Raw genomic sequence first — 14,393 nt, forward strand, 5'->3', positions numbered from 1 at the left:
GAGCCAGTGGCGTGTTCCTGGTACGTTGCCATCTTCCGTTTCTGCCCGCATCCCAAGGGAAGTATTAAAATCGCAAACAACAACATGGTGGCTCAGTCCATTCTCTGGGAGCGTGCCGGCGGCTCCGGCAGCGGCCCGGGCGGCCGAGGCGCCCGCGCAGCCCTCCCCACCTGCCCGCGCGCGTGGTACGGTCTGCGGAGGGGCGCCCGTAACGGCGTGCGCCGCAACCATCCCCTCCAGATGCCGCGCAGCGAGTCCTCCGCTGCGTAACTGAAATCCGCATGGATTTGCCATGATACCTTAGGCAAGTAAGTCGCGACATCCACAGCACGCGAACAACAAGGAAAAGCCCCCTCGCCCTTTTCTGTTCGGAGCATGGTCGTTTGGTGCTTTGCTGGGGACGAGGCGCAAGCAGAGGGGAGGATGGAGCAGAGCGGCTCCGAGCAAGGCACTCCATCTGGCTTGTGCCATGGGCATCTCCGGAGAGGTAATGGGCCCGCAGGGGTCCTCCTGCCGCAGGGTGATGGTGACCTGGGGCCCGCTAGGTGGGAAATTTGGGAGAGATGTGCCTCTCTTCAAGAGAAATGGGCAGGGTTTTGATTTAGCTGTTACTTAACAGTGAAGCAAACACAGGGGGGGRAAAAAAAAGCAGGAGAGATCCTGCTTTTGTTGTGGCTTGTGAGGATCTGATGAGCCTTTTTGTTTATCCAAAAGTGGGGGAAAGATACTACAATGTGAGCACTGCAGGCTCAATTTTTTTCCCAGTCGATGCTATTTTATAACTGGCAAAGGCTTTTCTTTTTCTCCTCAGATGGGTTTATTTATAGAGCTGCTTATGCTTTTTCCTTGTGAACATTTGCAAGTAAAGGGCACACACAAAGACATACAGAAAGTGCAGCACCTTTATGCTGAAGGGGGTTTGAAAATGCTCATGGGGAAAAGGAGGCTTTGGGGGTGATTTCTGGGAAGCGTGCACAGTGGCTCTGTGGCGAGTGGGGAAAGGCTTTCTGCAGTATGCGCTGTGATAACTGATGACTCTTAAAAATAGCTTTATTTATTTATTTTTAAGAAGAATTAGAAGCAAATCCATGCACGCTGCATGGAGAAGCTTTGCCCATCTTGCGAGCAGCCAAGCGCTCGCACAGAAAGCATAAGATTACTGAAGTCCTTTGCTCTTATGTAAAGAGTGATTCTGTGCATTTGATCCTGCCTGCGGAAGGGACAGTTCATCTGTCTGAATCAGCGCAGGCAGCGCTAGCTCTGTTTGCCAGCCTTTGATTTACTGACTTTAAGTTGTCCTGTGCAAGCCCGGGCAGTTGCTCCTGCGTTGCACGTCGTTTCCTAGGACTACTGGGATGATTCCTGGAGGCAGTCCTGAAACACTCGAGCAGCCAGGAGCCGGGGCTTAGCCCAGTGCTTTCCTACCTTCCACAAGGTAAGTACGGAAGTTGCTGCGAGGGAATGGCTGTTCTTTCACGCTAAAACTCTTTCGCCATCAGCTTGCATCCGAAGAGCTGCAGTTATTAGGACTTCTGGTCATTTGACCTCCTCATCCCATTCTGCTAGTGACTCTATTAAAGGATTAAAGCAATGGTAGACTAATTAGGACATCTGGAAGATAGCTGGCATGCCTAATGTGGAAAAATTGTGCTTTGTTTCTGGAATTTTGGGTAAATATGGGATATATGCACTGTGAAATGGATGGGGACTTTTTATTAGTCATTGCTTGCTAAAAGGAGATTGCAGATCTGCTTCATAGTCCTCATTTTTTTAATGCTGAGGTGCATTCCGGATTAGCATTTAATTTGTGAAAGGTCATCCATATGCATGACTAGCTCTCGTCTCCTGCTCTGCAATAACTGTTTGAGTCAGGTATCCAGCAGGTCTTTGATCACGTACAGTTTTTACTTTGTTTCATGTTCCTCTCATTTGATGGAAATTGCTACCTGTGAAGAAGTACTTCATTTTTTTTCCTCAGAGTGCTGCCAAAATGATTGCTTGTGAACAGCAGAATAATATATGTATGTGTTGAGCAATGCAGCATTTTTTTTTTTTTTTTTTTTTTTTTTTTTTTTTTTTTTTTTTTTTTTTTTTTTTTTTTTTTTTTGGTCTTGTGCCTCCCTTTCCCATCCTCTCTGTATTTATTTCTGTAGAGAATTGATTTTGGCCCAGCACATCAATGACAAATGTGCTTGCATTTTTACTGAAAAGGTCATTTTTTTTTTCTGTGTTGCAAATGGGAGCTGAATGAGATGTCTCATGCTTTCTGCATATGTATGAAGGTTTCATGCATGTATATTCATGCAGCTTTAGGAGACAGTTTTATGCCTCTCAATGGTATTACAGGTTACAGAAGAGCTGGCGATGTTGAACTAGGTGTCATACTGTTCTTTTTAAGAGCTTTCAGAAAGTCACTTTTGTAAGTGCATTTTCCTTTCAGGTTTTATGCCGTGTATCTAGGAAACAGTTTTAAAGGATTAGTTCTCTTTTTCCTTTCCCCCCTCCCTCAACATTTAAAGCATACAGCTTCTGTTTCCTGATGCTGTAGAATTTGGGATGCAAACGTTTTCCCCATGGAATTAAAAAAAAACCCATAAATCTGCATTCTGCTTGTATACAGGACCATTGCCGTAGCGTTTGCAGATTTCATTTGCTTTTGTTGTGCAATTTGTGTGCTCGGATGTCCGTTCTGCATATGATAATTTCTTGCTAGACTTGGGAGCGATGATAGAAGTCATGACCTTGTAACTCTGTACCAGCTCTCTGGAGCCCCGTTGTACTGCAGCAGAACTCCAGCAGCTGGCAGCTCTGGAGACCGCACCGCCTCCTTTTAATAAATGTAAATACTTTCACAGGTCAGGCTTAAAATAATGTTCCCCAGGGAAGACAGCAGCCTATTTGACTCACCCTGCTGTGGAACCTTGTAGAGAACGAGCTTGGCTTTTTTACCCCTTTTTTTCCTTGGGTTTTCAAGGAGAGACAAAGAAGGATGTTCCAGTTCACTGGGATTTAGCAAGCAGTGCCAAGCCTTTCTGGCTGATTATAGAAAGTGAATAAAAATTAATTACGCTGATATTATCCATTGTCTGATCAACTGAATAAAATCCATGATTGAAATGACCCATTTCTGAGTAATTTCAAGAAGTCAACTGAACACAGGTTAAAAAAAAAAAAAAAAAAAAAAGCTGAAGTTGATTATGATTCAGTCTTCTGCTCTGGAGAGATATTTTTGCTTAATTCATATATTGAAATGTGGTGCTGCAGCTAAACCCAGAATCCCATGCTTTTAGCCAGCTTCTCTCTGCGTTAAGCAGAGAAGGCAGCAGGGAAGGAGGCCTCCCAGCGCCCGGCTCGGCGCAAGCCTGGCTGCGGGGCCGGTGCCGCTGGGCTGGCTGTGCTGCCTCTGCAGCACCTGCAGTCCCGCCGCGGTGCTAGCAAGGAGGAAACGCTCGCTCAGGCTCGACCTGCCAGGGCTTTGTAATGTGCCCCAGGGAGGCTCAGCACCTGGGGCTGGGTGGAAATAACCTTGCTATTGCATATATCATTGCCTGTATTCCTTTCTCTATAYCCTTATCAAAGATAACCTGTCTTTAGTTGGACAGTTGCGTAATAGAACAGTATTTCTTCTTAGGTCATTTTTTAGTATGTTTTTAATTTTTTATATGAAGGTACATATAGGAAAATTCCTCTAAGCTTGAATTTCATATGTAGAGCAATGAAGGTGATCCCAATAGCATTTGTGATTTTCAAATATGATATGCTTTGAATAGGAAAAATCTGGGTTTTAGGGGGAAATTTTACAGGGTTTATTTATGTCTATGTTTTCATGATTTATGGTCTTATTTTGTGCTTTAAAATGGAAAATCACAGCTGGAAAAAAAGAAAAATTTTTAAAATAAAGTTAGGAACGAATGAAGAATGTTTTAAAATAACATAGTAATAAGAAAATAGATCTGAGAGATGTCATTGTTATGAAGGGCAGGATGTGTTTCTGTACAGCACTGCAAGTCAGTAAAATACGAAGACTCGGAAGCGATGGGGATGCTGGCCCAAGTATCAGACTCTGCCTGGTTGAGATACGGTAACCAAGTTATAAAATACTTTCCTTCTACCATACTGTATGYGAACAAGTTCATCCTGTAGCCAAGGTTTCCTTGTTTTTTAAAAAAGCCCTTGCGCAGTCAGAGCATATATGGATTGTGCACCAGACCATGAGAGAAATCCTAGAGGCAGTGCCTGTGTGAACTGAGAAAAGGACCAACARTAATAACTGGTTGATTTGAAAGCGCTTGTGCAGTCTTAAACTACTGTCTCCATGCGTGAAGATTATGAAATGGGTGGAAGAACTAACCAATTTTATAGGAGTACAGGAATGTGAGACTGAAAGGGAGCTCTGGAGACCATTTAGGTCAACCTCCCTGCTCAAATCAGGGCCAGCTAGAACAAGCTGATCCAGACCACATGCAGTTGGATCTTGAATATCTCCAAAGATGGTGATTCCACCACCATTCTAGGCAACCTGTGCCAGTGTTTGACCGCTCTCACAGTAAAATAAAACAAAAAGAGTCTTTTATCTGAATGGCAGATTCTGTATTTCAGTTTGTGCCCATTGCTTCTTACGCTGTYACTGAGCACCACTGGAAAGGTTCTGGCTCCTTTACTGCCCCCCCTCAGCTGACTGTGCACACAGATAACGTTCCCCCCAACTCCTCTCTTGTCCAGGCTGCACAGCCCCACCTCTGTCAGCYTCTCACCATACATCAGGTGCTGCAGTCATTGCTGTGGACCTTTGCTGGAAAGGTCTCTCTGTCCATGCGTCTCGCCTGGTGCTGGGCTACACAGCCCACCACACACCGCCTGTGCTGGGCGGCGGGGACTGAGCCTCCGACTCCAGCAACACTCTGTCTACAGCGGCCTGTGTTGCTGCTGGCCCCCTTTACCACTGGGGCACTCATTGTGCACCGGGAYCCCCACAGGTCCTCTTGGTCGTAGCTTCTCTCCAGCCAGTTGACCTCCAGCACGTCCCTGCTCCAGGTATATTCCTTCCCGTTTACTGAATTCCATGCAGTTCATCTCTGCTCATTCCTCCAGCCTGTTGATGTCCTTCAGGACATGGTGGCACAGTCCTCTGCTGCACCTGCTACTCCTCCCGGCATTCTGCAAATTCTGAATGTTCTCTGCCCCACATCCAGGTCACTAATGAAGACGTTGGCTATTGCACTGCAGGAGGTCATGAGGAAGGTGAGCAGGACAACTAGGCATATGGCTTTTCCTTTAGATCACCCTTGCTGTGATAATGTCACCGTTTCTTCCTAACCGGTGGTGAAGACTGGAATGTTAAATCTCTGAAGTTAGGGGGACAAATCTTTCCTTTGGCCAAAATGTCTTCCTTGTAGTGTTGTTGGGTTGAAATGGAACTAAAGTTGCAGAATTTGGCCCAGGGATCTCCACTGAACTGAAGCACCTTGCACTAAAAATGCAACAGCATAGTCAATGTCCCGTATGTCTTTACAGTCAACAGTAGGAAAGGTCTAGCACATTGCATCTACATTCTAGATGCAATTTTGCATATATGTACTTTTTATTAAAGACAAAGAAAGGAAAACCAATTACTTGAGTTTACTAAAAGCTTATTTTATATTTTAAAGAATGAAGACTCATAATTGAAGAAATAATTTTAGTTGATAATTTCATTAAGTGCATAATTTCATTAAGTGCATTTCAATTAAGGTGAGTTAAAAATAAAACCATATGAAATGAATTAAAAATGAAATGAATTACAGCCCAGTATGGTTTGAATCTTACTGAAAAATCTATCATGCAAAAGAGGAAATGGGAAAAGGAAGATACTCATTTGTTATGTGTTGGGCAAAAGGATATTTCAGTACAGTTGTCTTCAGTCCAGCTCAGACTTTCCTAGCTCCTGCCCTCCAGGATTATTTAAGTACGTGAAGCAAATGGCTCTCCTCATACAGCCACTCATGTGCAGATTCTTGCCTAGACAAGAGCTGTCTGTCTTCTCAACATGATAAGCTATCTTTCATGTTCTTGTTTAAGTTGTGCTCCATAGTCCATCTCCATGCAATCTTTGTACTTTGATTTTGGATGAGATATCGTGCTTCAAAGCCCTTACCTCTCTATGCCTCAGCCAAAGTTTGATGATAACAAAATAGCCACTTTGCAAGAGGCAACACTCAGCTGTCGCAGTTAAAATAGTGTTTAAATAGATTGTTTTAACAAGTCTCTTGGATGCAAGATAAGTCCCTCTGCATACCACCATAGCACCATTGATTTATAGGTGAATGGGAATTTCCTACTGCTCTTTAAACATGAGGTCAGATGTTCAGTCTTAAGTAATAGTGCCACAAACTATCCCATTAGGCAACAGGTTCATTAAAGCTGACACAGCAGATGAAGAAGCCCATGTGCTGCCTGCTGCTGACCATCCCAGCAGGAGGGTCGCTGCTGGCTGGGCAAGGCGAGGAGGGAGGTTGTGTTGGTTGCCGCTTACAGCTGCTCGTGGTAACTGCCGTGGCGTGTTAACGGCGTCCCCTGGCATTTGTCTCCACGCACCTCTGCTTTCCGGGACCTTCTCCTGCTTTCAGGATCTTTCTTCCAGTCAAGGTCTTCTCTTCCTTGTTTCTGAGCCTTTTTTTTCACTCCAAGATCACTGCTTTTGGGAAGCTCTTTGTGGCCTCCTCTTCTTCCTGGAACCTAAAAGGCCCTAGGTTTCCTCACCCAAGCAGTCTTATGTACAAAAGCACAGCATAAGATCAGCCTCTTTATTGATTGTCTAATGTTTATTAATTGACTCTGCCTCTTCTTAGTTCAGGTATCATCAAAATTTATAGGCAGCCCAGACCAGTTTCAACTAGCTGGTAGCTTGAGAGAGAACCTCAGGTTGGGATATTTGTGCCTCCACTTGTGCCACCTGGTAGCAGTCACAATTTAAACTGCTTTACCTGTGATATTAGCACAAGTACTCTGCTAGTAGGACTAGTGAGAACCTCATTTCCACTGCCTTTTTCTTTTTTATTCTTAACAAAATAGTAATAACAGCTCCTTCTATTGCCTTCTTAAAGCAGTTGTTACTGTCTCTACTCTTTGTTGCCTTGGGTTTCTGTGAGCTCGTAGACCTTGGGCAGGGGTTGCACTCCACAGCAGTGCACTGCTCACTTTGGCGTGTGGGGTATGCGGTTCGGCTTGCAGCTTGGACGAGTAGATTGCAGTAGTTACATTCAGCATCTAACTAACCTTGATGCAAACGCTGATGCTGATGTAGCGTAATAAAAAAATACGCTGCTGCCGTTACGGCTTGTCTCTCTGAAAGGGGCACGCTGTATCACCTCGCCGATCGGGGAGCGCGCTGTTTCCCGTAAGCTGTTCCAGCCTGCCTGCAAATGGAAGATCCAGAGCGGCAGGAGACAGCGCTGGGCTGTGTGCTTTGCAGGCTGGAGGAAGAGGCTCTTGTACTGGCCAAACAGAACCATTTCATGCTGCACTGCGCGTTTACTGCCTTTCTTTCTTCTGCTTGAATTAAAATGAAGATTTTGCAGGTTGCTCTGAAATTATATCAACTAATGTGTAATGCTAAGCCATCATTAGAATGTAATTGTAATGAAATAGTGATTTCAATTTGACTTTTTGTAATTAAATGAGATTGTTATTCCCCCCGCCCCTCCCCTTCTGCTTAAAAGAATGCCCTTTTTGGATAACGCAGCTAGCCTAAGGAAGTCTGCAAAGGTTGGGTGCTGCTGCTCAGTGCCCTCCTCAAGGAGGGTGTTTGCATCGTGCTGTGACTCGCTGCCTCTGTAGTGCCGCAGTGGTTTGTAGCATGAGGTGCCAGTGTTAAATTACTTATTGACTAGGATGGCTGGAAATGCAGGAAAGAATCATTCACTGGAGCAGGAGGATTACAGAAGCACAGAACTAAACAGTATGTTTAATTTCTATGCTGTACACCTCTCTGCTTCCTGTACAGGCCCAAGGACAAGCTCTGAGTTTTGGAAACTGCAAGGCAGTTTCCTGGTTTGCTATTAAATGCTTAGTGCCTCTCCACTCCTCTCTTTGCACTGTGCAGTGTCGGACATGACAGGCTTCCTTGCTACCTGTGCCAGAGGTCTGCCTTGGTTCCCTTAATAGTTGTAGAAGAAGCTCCAAGGGCCACCCCAACTTCCCTCTTGCAGAGTCACCAGTTCCCCTTCAAGGCTTGGGGGTCTGCAGCTGATGTTTCATTACAAAAGCCCATGCAGGGGAGCCCTGGCCCGTGGGTCAGCCATTTCGTATGTGTGCACCACTCCATGCCAAGTTTTCTCTCTGCTTGATTTGAAACCTGTTTCGATGGGTCCAGAATAGCATCAGCTATTTCTGTGTGTTGAGCACTGAGCTAAAATATTAGAGATTGGTACCCTGAGGGGAAGAGGCAGACTTTATTTGCCTAGATGAAAATAGGAGGACAAGAAAAATACATTTTTTTTTCTAGAAAGCTGTGACCTGGTAAGAGGAGACAAGTAGAGGGCGAGTACTGGCCCCCAACTCAAACGCACCTCAGTGTGCGGGGGGGACCTGGCAGGATGGAGCCGGGGGAGGCCCTGTGGGCAGCAGCCCTCTCTGCCGGATGACACAGTTGACCTTGGTGAAGCGTGTCAATGAGGCGTGTTGTGCTCACGCTGTGGCAAAAGCTGCCCTTTGCTGCCCAGGCTGGGTTGCTGCCTTTATTTATTTGGTTATCTTTACCCAAATTTTAACAGGTTGTTCACTGAATGAATTAATAGCCACTGTGCTGTTCCCCATTGCACTGTGGGTCCTTGTAATAAAAAACAGTATGAAAACCAAAGGAGAGATGTATGACAGTCTGCAGTGCTGGAGTGGGATTATATATTTATCCAACTTCCCATGTATACAGATGATTAATATAACATGAACTACAGGGTTTATGGCTTGGTATATCAGTAAGGCTCTCTAGAACTCTAATGTAAAAAGGTAATAAATAGTGTCCTCTTCCCTGCCCTTGTCCTGCTTTTTCTCATTTAGCAATGTACTTAAAAGTTTTAATCCAAAACCATAATGCTGATACCAGAGCTGAGGGCAGAAAGAAATGAAAAAGAAAATGGAAGACATTGGATGTGGTTTTTTTAGGAACCTTTTGAAGACTCAAATTGAGTTGCATGAGGTCTGAATGTAGGAGCCTCATTTACATATCCTTTTTTTGGATTAAGAAGTTATCTATTGCTAGAAAAAGATTTTTTTCTTTTTTTTTATTCTTTTTAAAGATACAATTGTAATACCATGTCTTAAATAGGTCCAGTTTCCTTTTAAGGAAATACTGTTTCCTCTCTAATTATTAGCCTTATCTGGAGCAGATGAAGGTCACAGATACAGAATAGAAGCCAGTTTTAACATTTTTGGTATAATCTGAATGTCAATAAGGTAAATAGCACTTTTTGAGCTTTAATTGGCAGACCCTGAGAAAGGGACAATTGTGATATCCATTTAAAACAGGACTGGATGGGAACACGGTGAAAGAACAAGTAAGTTAGAACTATGCATTATATATTATTTCCTTTAATATATATGAAGAGGGTACTTTCTGTTGAGAGGATGTATTTTTCTGTAATGAGTGAAAAGCAATGAGGAATAGAGTCCCCAATTCCAGGTAAAGTCTCTGCACCAGGTTAGTTGGGTTAAGGAAAACACAGCCTCCCACCCCTTCTCTCTTTCTTCTCTCCATGACCTGGGGTGGGCAGCCTGGCGTGGGCTCTGTGGTGGTGCTGGGCACACTGACACTTGCAGAACATGGAAACTGAAAACTCTGCTAAAGGTTTTCTGCTGATTGGCCAGTTTTCACAGAGATGCTTGAGACAGGTTTTGACCATATGCTGGATTTGGAAAGTAGTAGAAAGGAGAAGGAAAGAGAAAATACACTCTGTGGCATAGAGAAAACCCCAGTTAAGAGTAGCTCTGGGGTGCTGGCTTGCTGCTCAGTTTACTGTGTACTTTAACTCCATTCAAAGTTACTCTTTTGGTGGCTCGGTGGAAAACAATAACGGTTCTGTGCTCCCTCCCACGCGTGCGACCCACTCCCTTCCTTAGCAGTTCTCGTTTGACCTTACAACTAGTTCTCTAGAAACTTTCCTGCTGCCTGCCAGCGATTTCTATTTAGGTCAGGTACACGCGAAGCGGCTGCAAGGGCTGCCGTGCCCGTCTGCTTTCTGCATTTGCTCTGCAGCAAGCCCAGGGCCTCGGCGTTTCAGGTTTGGCTTATTCCAGATTTCACATGGATGTGACTTTCTCCCACATGGCTCTGACTTTTTATAGCAATCAAGTCCCACTATAGTAATAGAAAAAACAAATGGAGGGAAACTTGTGATTGATTGAGATAATAATTTTTGGGGAGCTTGGGAGCTGATTCCTGCAAAGGGTCAGGCAGTGCCTGGCGTGGCCTGCTGGCCCTTATACCACACAGCACAAAAGCAGCCACAGTGCTGCCCGTAAGGGCTTGCTGAAACGCCTTCCGTCCAGATTAGGAAGGAAGAGGGAGCTGACTACTCGGGATTTGCAGTATTGTGAGTCACACATGCACGGAAAGGATGGCCTAAGGAACCTGACCTGGCGGGTGCTTCTGAGGTGGGTGGCCCCATGGAGTTGGGTTCCCCTCTCCCCAAACCTGCTGCAACATGATCTGAGGTAAAGACCTGGCAGCTTCCTGGAAAATGGGGAACAAGCCTGTAAGGGTAGAAATATGGAGACCAGTGATGGGGTTTGAAAGGGTTTAGAGCTACTCAGGGTATGGGACAAATTCTAGTGGAGAATCAGCTTTGTACCACTCTCCACAAGGTCCACATTAGGTCCACAAGGTCCAAAGGCAGAAGGCCTTTGGTGCAGCTCCCTTGGCCTAGAGAGCACCCAGGTGGTGCACCTGACTTTGAAGTCTCTTAGATATGGTCTGACAGTGTGTACAGACCAGCGGAACTGCTCTCAGCCTGCCCTTCATGTAGTCATGCGAGCTGCATGTCCCCAAAGCCGCAGGAGCCATCTGCCTCCCGTGGGCCTCAGCATCCAGGCCTGGCAAGGTTAGTTTTAGCTCTTCGTCTCACTTGAATATATTCCCATAGGAGAAATGTAATTTGCTGTGTGGCTTTGTGAGACTTTTTGAGATGAGGAGTGGAGAATTGAGGTTGTGCCAGTTCAGCCAAGGTCCCTCGTCTTGGTTTCTCTGTGGCCGAGTTCTCCATAGCAATCCTCGCCGCAGCTTTCGGGCTCCGTCTTTCCCCCACCTTCTGGCRGGTGGGCGTCTCGGCCGTCGCTGCTAGGGGCTGAGCTGCCTCGGCTGCGTTCATTAGCATTCCCCAAACAAAGGAGTGAATCAGGATAAATCACAACTAATAGAAATATAGGCACAGATTATCATTTTGCAAGGCTGAAATCTCTGAGGAGATTACGTATTTAAATTGAACAAATACAACTTCATAAATAAACTAAATTAAACATCATCTAATTTTATTTTTGAAGCCAAGTGATTTTAATCCATGCTCAACTTCCCATATAAATGTTTCCCAACTCCGTTTTATTCTTTGAAACATTCTTATTCATATTTAAAAACCAAAAAATGTGCCAAATTGAACCACAGTTGCTGAGTAAATGTAAAAGCTCGGGTGCATTACATAATAAGCCAAGAGCTGGCAAGAGCTCGTGCTTGCTTTTGTGACTGTCCAAGTAGTAGGGTAAAAAATGCTTTTGAGAACCTACTATTTCCCTCTAACGCTATCTGACTGATGACATGTCTGAAAAATGCTTTTCCTAAGTCCCTTGTATATAGTTCAGCAGGAGGTAATAAATTATTAGAGGTCTATATATTTCTCCAAGGAAAATTCGCTCAGGATTTCTGATGCACAGATGGTGTCTACATTAAAAAAAAAAAAAAAAAAAATCTTATTAATAGGTAGAAGGCACACTTTTGCTGCAGAACTAATTCTTAGTTATTAGACCATTTAAACCCCCCATGTGTGTTGTTTTATGATTGAAAATGCACTTTAATAATAAGCTTCATTTATGGATGAGAGAGAACCTTACTACTTTTTAGTGATTCTGTTTTAAGAACAATGAGTGAATTGTAAGTAAAATGGTGAATGATACATATCTTGTGAGCTTTTCAACGTGTAAATTAAGAAAAATACTACAGAAATTTTGCTGCACTTACAAGCAAATGATATGCAATGAATTTTGTTTGACTTAGGTTCACAAAGCTGTGAGCTGAACTCCAGCATTTGAGAGAACATCCCGAAGTATTACTACTGCCTAGTGTAAACTTTATATTTAAAGAAAAGTTACTATATGTACTAATAAGGTTCTGGTCTCAGCAGTTCTGGCACTAACGTTTCTGACAGCCTTCACCATGCTGACCTGCTGCTTTACTCACGCTGCGTGGGATAAGGCTGCAGTCCAGCCCTGCGGAGGGAGGACTCGCTGCTGGATGCTCGTGCTGCTCTTGCAGGTTGCGAGCCTGACCCTGTCGTGACTTGGTGCTTAACAGTGATTTTAAGACATACTTAATTCCCAGATAAATCAGATTTAAGATGTCCAAGACATCTTAAAGCTGGTGTATAAAAGATGAATAAAACAAGAACAGCAATATCTCAAAACAAACCTCTGTGGTTTCTGTCTGGTTTTAAATATTAAATCATTTATTTGAGCTGAAGCACAATTATAGCAACAGTAAAAAAAATCTTATTTATAAGATTTCTTCCCATATTAAATGACTAATATTAATTAATGGTTTTAGCCAAATATTATATAGCAAATTTTAATTTTAAAAAGATTATATAGTAAAATAATCCCTTTATTATTTAGTGTAAAAGGATGCAACTTCATTATTATTATTTGACCTGCTTGCTGCACACAGAAGCAGCAGAGGGGACCGTGCTGCTCCTGTTCAGCGTGTGGGGAGGCTGTGGGCAGAGGAGATCTGTGTTCACCCTGCCAGGAAGCCAGCCCGGTTGAGAAGGGCCCCTTCCCTGCAGGTTTTCACACCAGGATGGGGGCAGTTCAGCCGGGGCTGTCGGCAGCGGCCCCAGGTCACGGTGCAGCCTGAGGAGCCTTTTGCCGTATATTTGAGCTGCTGCGCCAAATGACATCAGCAGCAGCAGCAGCAGGCTCTGACTCATGCAGCTCTATCCCCAGTGAAGGTTTTGCTGGCAGCGGAGCTGGCAGCAAGCTGTTTTTGCAAGTCCTGCTGGAGGTAGATGAATGCCCCACTAGCAGAATAGGCGCCGCAGGCAGGACAAGGACAGCAGCACCCTGTGGTGCAGAGCATCAGGACCTGATGGTAAATTACTGGATTTCTTCCTCCTCTGTAACGCAAAGCAGCCTCAATAGCGAGAGGGAGTGGAGGCTGGTTCTGCTCTCCCCTTCCTTTCCCGAAGGGGAGGTACGGACCAGTGTCCAGACTGGGAGGGAAAGATGTGGCAGCCAAGATGCCCATTTCTGGCTGCAGACAAGGTGCCCTGCGGCAGGGCCAGCCCGAGTTCTCCAGCCACACGTGCAGCCTCTCGCTTTGGTTGGATGGGTAGAACGGAAGGCTCGTGGCCGTGGAGGGGGTGAGCTGTATTAGTGATTTGCTACATTTTCACAGTGTCCTTGAATTTGTTAGCAGCAATGATGAGACAATAGAGGATTTCATTAACACAAAGCAAGAGAGCGGCTCAAAACCTGATGAAAGCCATTTCTCAAGTGATTTTTTTTTTTTCCATGCATCCTAGGAATATCAGTAATACTTAAGTACTTGTCTCTGAAGGATACGCTGTTAATGGRCATCTGCTCTTCAGGGTGGGAACAATGGGAGAGGCCAGATACAATTGTGTGTATTTAAAAATACTAATTAAAACTATTAGTATTTTCTGCAAAGAGCAGTTAGTGGATTTTAACCGTCCCTGTGGAGTCTGATGAAAAAAAAAATCCGACAAAATTTCTGTGATGTTTTCTTGGTAGTACATCAGCCTGCAGAGGAGAAAAAAATTAAAACATAGTTTCAGGCACATTTTCAAACCTGTATTTTGTTTTTTCTAGGGATTTTAACAGTTCTTTAGCTACTGAGCTCCTGGATTCATTCTGTATCTTTATGAATCTGTTATTATGGACATGGTCAAATTCTTTACTTCCTCTCAACTGCTTGTTAATTGCAGCTGATTTTTATCTGTTAATTGAAGCTACTGATTTTTATGTTTTCAGATTTTCTGAATATATTGCCTAACATTAAAAAAAGTAGTTTAAAAAACAAAATTCTAAAAACTGTTTTACTTATATGTATATAAAAATAAAACCTCATCTTCTGCTTGTTGCATATAACCAATATATTAATCCCCTTAAAAATGATACGTCTCAAATAGCAGGTTTTT

At 44.1% G+C, this 14,393-nt stretch overlaps 1 protein-coding gene across 5 annotated transcripts in view; it reads left to right on the forward strand.

Moving 5' to 3' along the window:
* The first annotated feature begins 1,091 nt into the window (after positions 1-1,091).
* Positions 1,092-14,393, forward strand: part of ATP2B2 (ATPase plasma membrane Ca2+ transporting 2) — a 171,067-nt gene continuing 157,765 nt past the window's right edge. For 3 of the 5 annotated variants that reach the window (XM_026046135.1, XM_026046136.1, XM_026046137.1), the window contains exon 1: positions 1,136-1,435. The gene's annotated coding sequence lies outside the window, so the exon portion shown is untranslated. Of the gene's footprint in view, positions 1,436-14,393 lie in introns of all 5 variants that reach the window. The other 2 variants (XM_026046138.1, XM_026046139.1) reach the window with 2 other exon arrangements.

Source organism: Nothoprocta perdicaria, unplaced genomic scaffold (genome assembly GCF_003342845.1).
Source record: "Nothoprocta perdicaria isolate Ctin4 unplaced genomic scaffold, notPer1 scaffold_42, whole genome shotgun sequence".
NCBI classification, from domain to species: Eukaryota; Metazoa; Chordata; class Aves; order Tinamiformes; family Tinamidae; genus Nothoprocta; species Nothoprocta perdicaria.